Source organism: Lepisma saccharinum, chromosome 10, assembly GCF_977018435.1.
Source record: "Lepisma saccharinum chromosome 10, izLepSacc3.1, whole genome shotgun sequence".
NCBI lineage: Eukaryota > Metazoa > Arthropoda > Insecta > Zygentoma > Lepismatidae > Lepisma > Lepisma saccharinum.
The window spans coordinates 61,044,848-61,057,539 of NC_139238.1; the positions used below are offsets into that span (position 1 = coordinate 61,044,848).

Below are 12,692 nucleotides of genomic sequence, written 5' to 3' on the forward strand. Positions count from 1 at the left end.
GGTTAATTTCTCCCTCCTACAAGGCTTCATCCTACTGTGAAATCCTTCTCCACATTTGCGGATAGCTGCAATATGGTGGTGGCTATTCTTGAAAACTTTGCTGGAACACATACTAAGGTATGACATTCCCGACAAAACATCAATTTCCCACAACTATAATACTACATGAATTAGTTAAATTACTTACTTCGGATGAGCATCTAGGTAACCTTCGACGTAAAAAATGTTGATTCATATTTGTCATAAACCTCTTAGTATAAATTTCCACAATCTAGGAAATCTATTAATAATGATGATGATGATTTGAAATATTAAATTTATTAGATTTTGTGTTGATCTCAAAACAGTTAAAGTATAAATACAAAGGCAAGTAAAAAAATGTAGATTCTAAATTTTGCTGGTTCAAATTTTGAACTTCTATTGAATACTTGCCTCAGGTTATTTGAATTGTAAATAGAAGTATGGTAAGATACGTGATAAAATTGTTTATCAAATTGTCTCTAGTCATCGTCAAAAATGACGTAACGTCTTGTTTGATTTATATTTGTCAACAATACATTAAATGTTATGAATAATTTTATTGACGGTTTATACGACGTAATCTTGTTATTATAATTTGGAAAAGGTAATATTTACTTGTTGTTAACCTTTAATAATGAATAAATTGCGTGATTGAATTGTTAAAAATTTGAAATCTGAGTTTTCATTTTTATTTATATTAAATTTTTCCATATCACTGCATGCTTGATGAAAACAATCAAAGAGTAAAAAAAGGCATTCCTAGTTGGAAATAATTCTAGTTTGGTGAAGGTTCTTGTATTGAGATTACAATAAGGTTTGCTGTATTGTGTAACGCATTTTGGAAATTCGTTGCAGTATTGTACGACGTTCTTATGTTTCAGGATCAACTTGAAAATGGCAATGTTCTTATGTTTATGCCCAAATTGACATTAGAAATTGTGAAGTTCTTAAGTAACTTTGAGGCGTCACGAAGAATGCGACAATAACCTCCACCTAATTGATTTTGTAGGTTCTACGGTACCAAGGTGCTTAAATCAGACCACTGCCTTTGATGTAGCAGAATTAATGATCCAGCCCAATCATGACTTTTAAAATAAAAGCACCTTGCAACTTGAACGTTTCATGGAGAGAAGTCTTACAGTTATAAACAGGTGTTGTCATCTCATCGCAATTCACGAAAACACATACTGTATGCTGCTATCCTCTGTTCGCGGGTACCCACCTTCTCCTAAATTATTTAAATACATTACACATCTCAGAGGCGTATATTCGGGGTTATCTAGGCTTTACTGCATCCAGCCAAGTGTTATTGCAATTGAATGTTGTCCGCAGAATGGAACAGATCATGTAACTTTGGTTGTAGTGTATATATCTACTGCTTTATGAACCGAGCACGTTGCATTTTAGTTGGTAAAGCTTTCTCTCCTCCCGATATATAAATTACACATATTTTATTTTGAATATTATTTATTTTGTGCATAATTTACATCCGAGAGGACAAGCGCCACTGTTGTTTCAACATTTCTTTCCATTCGGGAAAACGCAAACACATTTTACATTTCACAACGTAGGCTATTCAAGTGCAAGGAAAATTCCGTATATTACTTACAGGAACTAATGGTCCACCTGTAACATGTTGTGTAATAACAAAATAAATATAATAAACATCTCCTTACATGAACAATAGCTCCAAATCCGAGTATAAGAAAGTTGTTATATCTCTTTTTAGCATTAAAAAGAAATTCAGATTTCTTTACAAAATTCTATTTATGCAAGCATATTCTTCTCCCCTTTGCAACCGAGAACCCATAGCTGTTTTCGTTGTCAATGACAAATCATCCACGTGGAACTCGCACAAGCAATAAATGGCAGTTTAGTATCTAATTTAAGTGATTTTACTAAATTTGCAACATGTTCGAATATTTAGTACGTCCAGCACCTCAGATTTATTCTTTATTCAAATATTAAATACATGCATTTTCCGAAACCGACTTTAAAATGTTTACTGTTCAGTGTTGGACAATTGGCAACATCACACGCACACTAGCGACATGTCTGGATTTGCCACGTTGCCAAACGTATTTCTTTGACCCAAGATCAGGATTTGATCTAAGATCGACAAATCGACAGTTAGCTTTATACAACATGATAGAAGCTTGAACTTAGTTCACTACCGGATCGTAGATCAAATTTGATCTCCAGTTAGCGATGTTTATACAACCGGCCCTAAGAAGATGAACCTGATTTCTTAGAAGTTGGAAAGATTGCCCACTTTCTTTGAATTCGCGAGACGGCTGGCCCCATGGTCTGGCCCAGCTGGCGGGCAACTCCACGGGGGTGACGGGTAAGCTTGACAGGGCTCCGATCAATGTTGCAAACCAATTTTTCTCACCATGTAATTTCCCCAAGATCGGGGAATTGTGGAGTCAAACTGTTACAGGAGAGTGAACAGGATTGCATATGGTGGGGAAAAAACCCTCTGAACTTCCTCAACAGTCTGCGTCAATGTTGCAAACCAATTTTTCCCAACATGTAATCTTCCCAGGAATGGGGAATTTTGAAGCCAAATTATCGCGACCAAAGGGGAAAGTGTCATGTGGCAGGGACAAGAACATCATTGAACGCTTCCAGAGGAGTTGAAAAAGAGGTCGTTGACCTTCAAGCAACTAGATACAGTGGGGAGTAGAAAATTGTTGGCTGATCGGGAATGGTTTACCGAAATGACAAGGACCAGGTCTAGTCTAGATCGCGTCGAGTGGTCTTGGTGCGTGGAATTTATTTAGAGGCAGCGTGTGAATACAGTAGTGAGGGGATTGTATTTTTGTCAATAATATGTACTGTGTGTTGTGTAGTGAACTGAAATGAGGGACATAATTAACAAGCTGTCTTTTCGGCTTACAAATGACAATAAGCTCCAAATCGTTATGGATTTTTCTTATATGTCCACTTTATGAACAGATAAGCTAATGGGGATCGGAGCTACAGTTAAAATGGTATCTAAACCACCATGCATCGAACCCGGGATCCCTTAGTTTCAAGGCAATGACGTTATTACTGCGCCAACAAGGAGTACCTGAACTTAAAATTGTAAAAATAGGTAGGTTGAAATTTCATTTTTATTCTCGTATATTGGCCTACATAATATTTCACAATATGGGCCTCTCATTTAGGCAAATAAGAATGAATTTCTTCAAATCCTTTAATTACTAACAGTGTATATTTTCATGTTTTATTTATGAGGTATATATTTTTAATCACAGTCACATCACTTCAACCCGCCACCCCAAATGAGTTAAAAAAAAAACCGCCCACCAGCAATTTTTTGTCCATTCGAACACTATGATATGGTGCCCAGTATACGCCACTGACACATCCAATTCATCCATCTCACAATAAACCAACAGCGAAAATTACAAAAATTGTATCCCAAATGTGCACATTTCCTTTCCTCAAAAACAATTGTTCATGCATTAAAACAAAATCAATTAAGACAAGTCTTATTTCTTTGTCTGGAAATTTACAATGCATTGCAGAGAACAATGAAACATTGCGAGCGAAGCGAGGAAGAAAATTTCTAGATCCAATTTTTTTGCAGGCTCAATATTGATTTAATAGGGTGCAAATAATTTTACGGGATGAAAATGCATTCTCTCTTTTACAACTTTTGTGCCTCGCCGATGGTGATCAAGGGGTCCCGGGTTCGATACCTGGTGGAGGCACAGTGGTATGGATCGCACTTTAAACTGTAGGTCCAGTTCCAATTATCCTTTCTGTGCGTAAAGTGTACTTAAAACAAAAATCAATCAATCAATCTTACAACTAATTTTCATTTAGATCATTCGGCGTTCGGCAAGCAAGAACATTTTACGAAAAGTATTTCTATTTGTATAAAATTTTTAGTTGTACCCTGCAGGTACACTTGGCTGTCAATGTTTGCCACCCTTGCATCCATAGAACTCATTTCAGTCAAGGTTTGGGGTGGGGGGGGGGGGCAATGTCCCATGCCCCCTTGTGGTTGCGTCACTGTTTTTTGATTTAGAATACTAAAAACTCTCTCGCCTGCAACGTCCGTCCTTCAAAACGCACAGTGGTGACGCTGTCTCAAAATTAAACTCGGGGCACCTACCGATATGTTAGGTGAGAATAAGTCAAGGCAAGGACTTTATAAAGCTTTCAAATACCTTTCTGAACCATGCCTCATCTTCAGGAATCTATGACCTGTTTGGTGAGAATGAGTCAAGTCAAGGACTTCATAAAACTTTAAAATGTATTTTCTTTAAATACCTTTTTTGAGCAGGCCTCATCTCCAGGAAGGGGCACCTATCGATATATTGGGTGAGAATGGGTCAAGGCAAGGACTTCATAAAGCTTTTCAAATACCTTTTTCGAGCAGGTCTCATCTTCAGGAAGGTATCAACTTGGGGTACCTACTGACCTGTTGGGTGAGAATCAGTCAAGGCAAGGACTTCATAAACCTTTAAATACCTTTTTCGAGCAGGTCTCATCTTCAGGATGATATCAACTTGGGGTACCTACTGACCAGTTGGGTGAGAATGAGTCTAGGCAAGGATGTCACAACAAATGCAATGACAGTGCCAATTGCCAAGGCACTTATTTACTCACTTCGTCAGTTTGTATACCCAAATATACTACGGGCTATCACGTTACCAACGTGTAGACAATGAGGCACAGGCGAAGAAAAATGCACAACCACTGATCGGTCACACGGCAGCTGCTTAACTGGACGCGACGAACGTCTCGATGCTACTGTCAACTCAACCTCTTTCACAGCGAGCGCGGCTCTGCTCGTCTTACCTACCTGCGAGACTTACGCGTTACGCGCGCTTATTCACACATGAGGGTTGACTTTAGCTTTATGTAAGACGCAATTCATCTGCGTATATATATATATATATATATATATATATATATATATATATATATATATATGTTCATATAAATATAACTGTGTATTATTTCACTCTCCACTATAGCCTTTCAGTAACACACACACAGAGCTGCAAATTATGGTAATCCTAGCCTGCCACTGTCTTCCAATACCTTATGTTCTAATTTCACCTCGGCTAAAACTCAGACGGCTAAATGGGATAGTCTGACGGCTAAATGGGATAATCTGACCCCTCTCAGGTACGGGCTTGGTGAATAAGACTCTTCTCAAATTTTAAGATTGGCAACTGCATCTTCTGGAAGGTTACTTTTTCCTTTCTTTTCATTCATTTTTATCCAGGAGATGGTTTATTTCCAATACATATGCAAGCTTACATTACACTCAGTTACAATTTACAATCCATGAATATCCTGAATTTTAAAAAATACAGAATCCCCTGTTTCTTAATATTCGATTCGACGAATCCAGATTTCTAATTTGCTGCATGTCTCCATGGAAAAAATCCAAATATGTAAAGGGTCTTTCATTATGAGTGATACTTTTTAAAATTTGAAAAAAATATAAACCACTCAACGTATCAAAATAAATTGTGCTTTATTTTGAAGCTTAGACATTGCAGTTATGTTCTGAACAAAATATCGTTCAAATGTCCACCACGGCTTTGAACACACTGCCGCACACGATGGCTCCAATTGTTAATCATTCTGTCCAACATTAGTGGCGTTATGTCTGCGATAGCCTGACGAATGTTCGCCTCCAAATGTTCCAAAGTTCGTGGCTTGTCAGCATAAACCTGGGCTTTGATGTAGCCCCAAAGAAAAAATCCATGGGTGTTAAAGCACACGACCGTGGCGGCCAATTCACACATCCACGTCTTGAGATGATCCAATCGCCAAACTTCTCCCTCAGCAAATCGAGCGTAGCATCAGCTGTATGGCACGTAGCGCCATCCTGCTGGAACCACATGTTTTCAATATCTATGGTCTCAAGTTCTGGCCACAGAAATTCACGTAACATGGATCTGTAGCTGTTGCCATTGACGGTAACGGTTCTTCTCTCATCATCTCGAAAGAAATAAGGTCCAATGACGCCGCCACGCCATAAACCGCACCACACAGTGAGTTTTTCTAAATGCAATGGCACCTCATGGACCACTTGTGGGTTCTTCTCGCTCCAATAACGACAATTTTGCGTATTAACGAAGCCACTAAGACAAAAATGAGCCTCGTCTGAGAAGATGATTTTTCCACTGAAATCAGGATCAGTTTCCGACTGCTGTACGGCCCAATCAGCGAACTCACGATTCAATCTGTGACCGTTTGGCTTCAACTCTTGACTCAATACAACTTTGTATGGATGCAGGCCCAAATCCTTTCGCAAGATTCACGAAGTTGATGTCTCAGATAGCTGCAACTGTTGAGATCGTCTTGAAACTGACACATTCTGCTCTTCCTCAATACTGGCCGCTACTGCTGCGATATTGTTCTCACTTTGTGCTTTATGTTGTCTTCTTGGTGGCTTCTGGTCGTGTAGAGTGAAATCCCGCTCAAACTTGGCAACAGTGTGGCATATAGCCTGAATAGAGAAACGGTGATGGTGAACAAACGATGAGCACCCACAACTGAGCTGCCACTTTGGTAAAAAAAAATAATGATTTCTAAATGTTCAGGAAGCGTGAGTCGCTGCATGATGAAACTGCAAATTGTGCTGGATATTTTCACACCTGGAAGCACACAAAAAAATATATTATAAACTGAAAATTACAATTTTAAAAAGTATCACTCTTAATGAAAGACCCTATATATGTGCGGGGAATAGTTACGTGTGTATGTGTGTTGCTAGGAGGAAGCCGTACCAGGGAAGAGAACCCTGTCGTTTTTGCAACCGTAGACGAAGCTTACGGCCTACTATTCAGTAGCAGACAAAAACTTTCGTACGTGCCCCTTCCTACAGTATTGCGACCAAAATGTGTCACGAGTATCGATGTCAATACGGGCAGGATTTAAGCAGAATAGAATCTACGGGCTCCACCGAGTACTTGGGATCGAGAAACGTTAGTAGACAGAGCTTGCATCAAGATACACGCCAATGATAACATTTTCCATTGAAAAACTAAAGACATTGCATTACATGTCTAGTCTTTCTTCCTTGCCCAAATAAGTTGGCGTTGAATAAAGTTTGAAGAAGGTCAAAATAAAGTTCGAAGATTTGAAATTCTATCATTTATTTGTAAGAATGAGAACATATGGGTCAACAGTGACAAATACATGTCCAATAGGCAGGCGTCATTAACCTCAAAGAATTTCAGCCGATCCTAACCTGTCGTCCCATAACATTATAAATTTTGAAGTATAAATGTGCTTGGCGAAATACAGGTATCTTTATTCCCCCCAAGTTTCATTAGATGTTTATATCGTAGAGCTGACGCTGATGGAATGCGTGCAAACTAATCTCCGCATCTATTTATATGCATTTCCAATCGATGCTCACTTGTTAAGCATTACGTAATTTGCACAGCGCGACTCGGGACATTTCTAAAAACTGAATGCTCATCAATGTCTATATTCACAATCTCAATATCAAAGTTTCACTAATTTCCACGTTGCAGTAAAACCAAATAAAATTGTATAAGGAGACCGATTCCTCTGTTTATCAAGACTAATCTCGAATCATTGCCCGTTGCAACTTAAACCTTATTGAATACATTAAACTTAAAAGAACAGATTCGATCTTCCCATTGTTGCTAAATGAAATCTATGTCAATCTAATCATAAACATTTTTCTGCCGTGAAAGAACACAGATTTACATATCCTATATTAAAGATTCGGTCAGAAAATTAACGTGGTTTATTACATTAGGCCGCGTTTACACTTATTGTTACAATAAAGGAAATATTAGTGGATTGTAAGCCTAGTAATAATCTTTCTATTTATCAAAAATTATTAAATATAAAATATTACAAATACGAAATATTAATAATCACATAACAAGAACCAACTAATATAAAATAATCCAGAATAATTAACGGCACATGGATATGAGCCGTGAGGTTCATATCAAGGACTTCATAAACCTTTAAAAAGCCTTTTCTTTAAATACGTTTTTCGAGCAGGCCTTATCTCCAAAAAGGTATTGTGGGGGGCAATATGTAAAGAACTTGAATTTTGCTCTGAACATGTAAACCGATTATTACTGGTAATAAAGAAATATATAGTACAAATAACACGGCATAGCACATACAACACAAATATAAGTAATAAGTAACCCTTATGTAAGTTGTGGCCATAAGTAAAGTTTATCAGGATCCCTTACCATTCGTCACTTATGCGGTGCGCCGTACATAGAATCACTTCCTCACTCACGCACTGCTCTTCCTTTAGATTGAGGGGGTGGTTGTGATCCATTGTTGGAGGGGATAAGGAGGGCACTGATCACAGCTCCAGGTCCCAGATTCCTTTTACCTTCCCCTAGGTTTGCTGATGTTTCGGCGACATCGTCTGATTTGTTTTAAGTTTTTTATATGATCCACATTTTTCTGTGACGTCACCAGTAGAAAATATGTCATTAATGTGTTTATTTTTGTGAAGGAAAGCATAATTTCTTTGTTATTATATGTAATAATGCACCTTGTTTGTAATGTATATCTTTTGTTTATTGTTTATTCTATTTTATGCCACATTATGGGTAATTTAATGTATCTTTGTTTGAGAGAGTGCACTATACGAATTTGTATTTCTAAACATGCATAGATGTCAGTTTTATTCGTAGAATCTTTTTGTAAATAGTGAGTGATTCATCTGTACTTGAATCTGTATTCTCGAACTAGTATAAAAGCGAGAAGAAATATAACACTTTTTCGCCACAGATCGACGAAGCTATTAAAATTAAAAAGAACTCCTCGGTGTTGTGCATACATCTTGGTATGGTAGTTCGGGGTGCAGCTAGGCCTATGTGATCATAGGCTTGTCGATAACCACGCATTGAGTTTATGCATTTTAGTTGAGTCAATTCATCGACAAAGCGAAATCTTCGCCTTCGTCTCAAGTATATTTGCATTATAATTGCAATAAAAAAAGAATAAAACCTTTCAGTTTATACATACTGCAGTAATGTGGTTTTATTTCTCTGTGCTGTGAATATTGTCTTTGCCTAACACTATCCCTGTATACCTGAGAGGAGTCTGTGTACTTCACCGAGTCTCATTAAGTATTATTAAGTTAATATTAATAGTATAATAATACGGTGGCTCAGTCGGTAACGCGTCTGACTAACATGCTAAAGGTCCCGGGTTCGATCCCCGGCCGGTTCAAATCCGGGAACTTTTCTAACGGTGGAAACGGCCCCGGCGCCCACCCAGCGTCGAATAACATGGGTACCTGGGGGAAAGGCGGTCAGGGGAGTGATGCTGATCACTCCAGTGGCTCTAACGCACACACACACACACACACACTAATCCACCAAAAAAGAAGAAAAATAACAAAGAGAACATCCTAGCCAGTGTGAATTGCCTAAGGGGCGCGGTTCTCCCTCTTGCATGCCAAGCAAGGGACTGGGTGTGACTTTGAAGATAAAGAAAAATCCTACGAACTTCTAACTGAAAAAAAAATAACGAAAAGCCCAAAATTATAATAATAATAAAACTACACTACAGTATGACATCGGAGCACCTACCTATATGTTGGGTGAGAATGAGTCAAGGCAAGGACTTTATAAAGCTTTCAAATACCTTTCTCAAGCAGGCTTCATTTTCAGGAATGTACGTATCAACTCGGGGCACCTACCTATATGTTGGGTGAGAATGAGTCAAGGCAAGGACTTTATAAAGCTTTTAAATTCCTTTTTCGAGCAGGCCTCATCTCGAGAAAGGGGCACCTACCGATATGTTGTGTGAGAATGAGTCAAGCAGAGACTTTATAAAGCTTTCAAATACCTTTTTCGAACAGGCTTCATCTCCAGGAAGGTATCAACTCGGGGCAATTACCGGCCTGTTGGATGAAAATGAGTCAAGGGAAGGATTTTAAATACTTTTCCTGCTTCCTCAAAAATAGGAATTCCATTCCATTCCTTTTTTTTTGACCCTGCAAAGAATTGACTGTTGGCTTTGGTCAGCGATCCTGTTCCTTGTAGCAATTTCTTCAAGTTGAACATTGAACCATAACACACGTGAGTCACGCACTAGTCACGACACAATGTTATTAATAAAGTAATCATTGAATTTGTTTTTGTTTCACATATGTAATTGTTTATATGGTAATTCGACATTTTCTCGCGTAGCCATACAACATCCAAATTATGGATGGCGATAGATTGGTTAAAAGGAAAGTAAGTGAAATAGGCAGTGGAATTTTTCTCGGAATAAAATCATCATATAAGATATTCTGTTGGGTTATGAACTCCGGGCATTCTGAAAAGAGGTGTTGTGCATCCAGGGTATCGTGACCACATGAACAGTTTGTTTGTTGGTTTATACCTAGTTCCAGTGGCGGCTTGTGGTCTGACTCTATGGGTGTGCACTTCAGTCTCACGTCCAGAAGTGTTATTCCAATCCTATGAAATACTCGCACCTGTTTTGCTTACATAATAATTCTTAATATATTTTGCAACCCAACTTTCGATCACCTTTCACTGGAAATGAGGCTAGGACAGAGTTATATTTCATGATTCTTATAACACGTTTTTTTTTACAATTTTTAAATATTTCGGAAATTATCCAGCCAACCACAAGAAGAGCGATGCTATTGTGCAATATGTAATTCAGCATTCGATAACCTGATAAAATCACTCAAAACAGAAATACCAATCTAAAATGTCAATACTATTATCAATTTGCAAAATATTTCGTAAAAACTTCCTCCCTCGCTCCGTTGATATTAATGAACAAGGAGATTTGGCATACACCAAAGAAGACAATTCAACTACAACATGGAGGAAATTACTTGTGATCTATCTAGCCGTTGTTTATTTCTAATGGCAAACTGATCGAACCAAGCAAATCAAGCGAAATCAAGAGAATAATACATCTTAAAGAAAATTACACTACTTACTCAGTTCACACTGCCCTGCTTCATACTTCAGAATTTTTCCTTCCCTTCCGCCGTATCCATATATTGCTGCAGTTGCTACAGGCTGTGTAGCAAACTTCCCTCCAAACATTCAACAACTTTAAATATTAAGTCTCTGCTTTTGCTATGTACAGTTTCCCTATTCATCTTGAAATCAAACACTTTGCACTGAAACACGTATGACCTTTTCACAACGCTAAACAATTTTACAATGCAGTAACAGACGACATTTGAACGTGCATCAAATAGTCAGACAGCTGATTATTTGATGCACGTCCCCTCCGCGTGGGTTGATAATTCGGCTACTGCACCACAGAGACCGTTTATTTTGGCCAAGATTCACTAAGCAAAGGCATGTTTAAAACACTTATTTGGGTTTCAGTTGCCCTCCCCCCCTCTTCCTCCTTTTCTTTCCCAGTCATGCTCGGGACAGAATGGGAGGGACAATATACAATCAAAATTTCCCATTTCTAAAAGAAATCCCTCAATTTGCAATGATGTATGGGTTGCCTCACACGATCTCCAAAGGAATGAGTTTGCAACACTACATTTGCTAACACACCGATCGCTGCGTTCACGACTTTCCTAAATGATGCAACCTTCCCTGACACGGCGCCCAAGCCAAAAGACCCAATCAGCATTCTCTAAGCGACTGCTGCAAGAGCGAAACTAACTTTGTGTTCAAGCGCGGCTCGGTCTACGCGGGTTGATATCACTGATTCCAGGCTTCTCCATCATCTCTCTTGATGAAGCGGCGTGGGAACACTTGATGTTTCGAAGGAACATGCGAATGTGTGAATAGGCAGAAGCCGCTACTGTCTACTAGTTCTGCTAAATGTGAAGGTGTGCGGACATGTCCAGTACGTAATCTGGTAATGAAGACTATTGTCGATCGAGGGAGTGGATATGTCAAAAATAGTTAATCGTTTACTGGAGAAGTCAGTGAACAAACTGGGTCTCTAACTACACACTTTCTGCTCTCGCTGGTTATGTAGTCTTAGTGGCAGACCAGGTGCGTGGCAGAAATCCGAACTACGCTGATGTCATATTTTTCTCGGCGTGTCCAACTCGCTTGGCTTGTAAAGTTTCCAACCTCCAATTGAAAATTATAATATATTGAGAAGGTAAATATCGCAAGAACCACATGGCAGAGAAACCAAATTAAATTTCAAATAGCCTTTGGTAACAATGTAAATGCTTTCGATAATAATATCTGTTGACCTCGCAGGACCGTTTTACAAAATACAAAAAAAAAAAAAAAAAAAAAAACCACTAACGACACTTCAACATAAAATAACAGGTTAATCGAACAGAGGCGTTTAACGTGCATGCTCATATCGCCAAATAAACGGATCAGTGGTAAAGTTCACGCAGCGCCTATCACAGAACATTAAAAGAGAACATTCAAAACTAAGTTCATTTACATATAAGCACAAACATTTGTCCCTCAATAATTACGAATGTGAATGACTAATAAATATTTGTTACCACCTTTATTGGGTAGTTTCACGCTAAACACGTGGAAGTCAAAATTAGAGAAAGTGTAAAAAAAAGTAATTTAAATAAATCGTTATAGTCTTTTATGACTGCAAGTTTTCACTTCTAGTTCGTAAGACATTTGATCAGGGCTTGTTCCCAAATCTAATCCTATCAATATCACTCATACAATACCAATTCGCGTAATTCATTTTTAAGAAAC

At 38.3% G+C, this 12,692-nt stretch overlaps 1 protein-coding gene across 6 annotated transcripts in view; it reads left to right on the top strand.

Moving 5' to 3' along the window:
* The window catches only part of LOC145993918 (sodium-coupled monocarboxylate transporter 2-like), a 386,054-nt gene that overhangs the window by 307,884 nt on the left and 65,478 nt on the right, over positions 1-12,692 (top strand). The gene's annotated exons all lie outside the window — the stretch shown is intronic.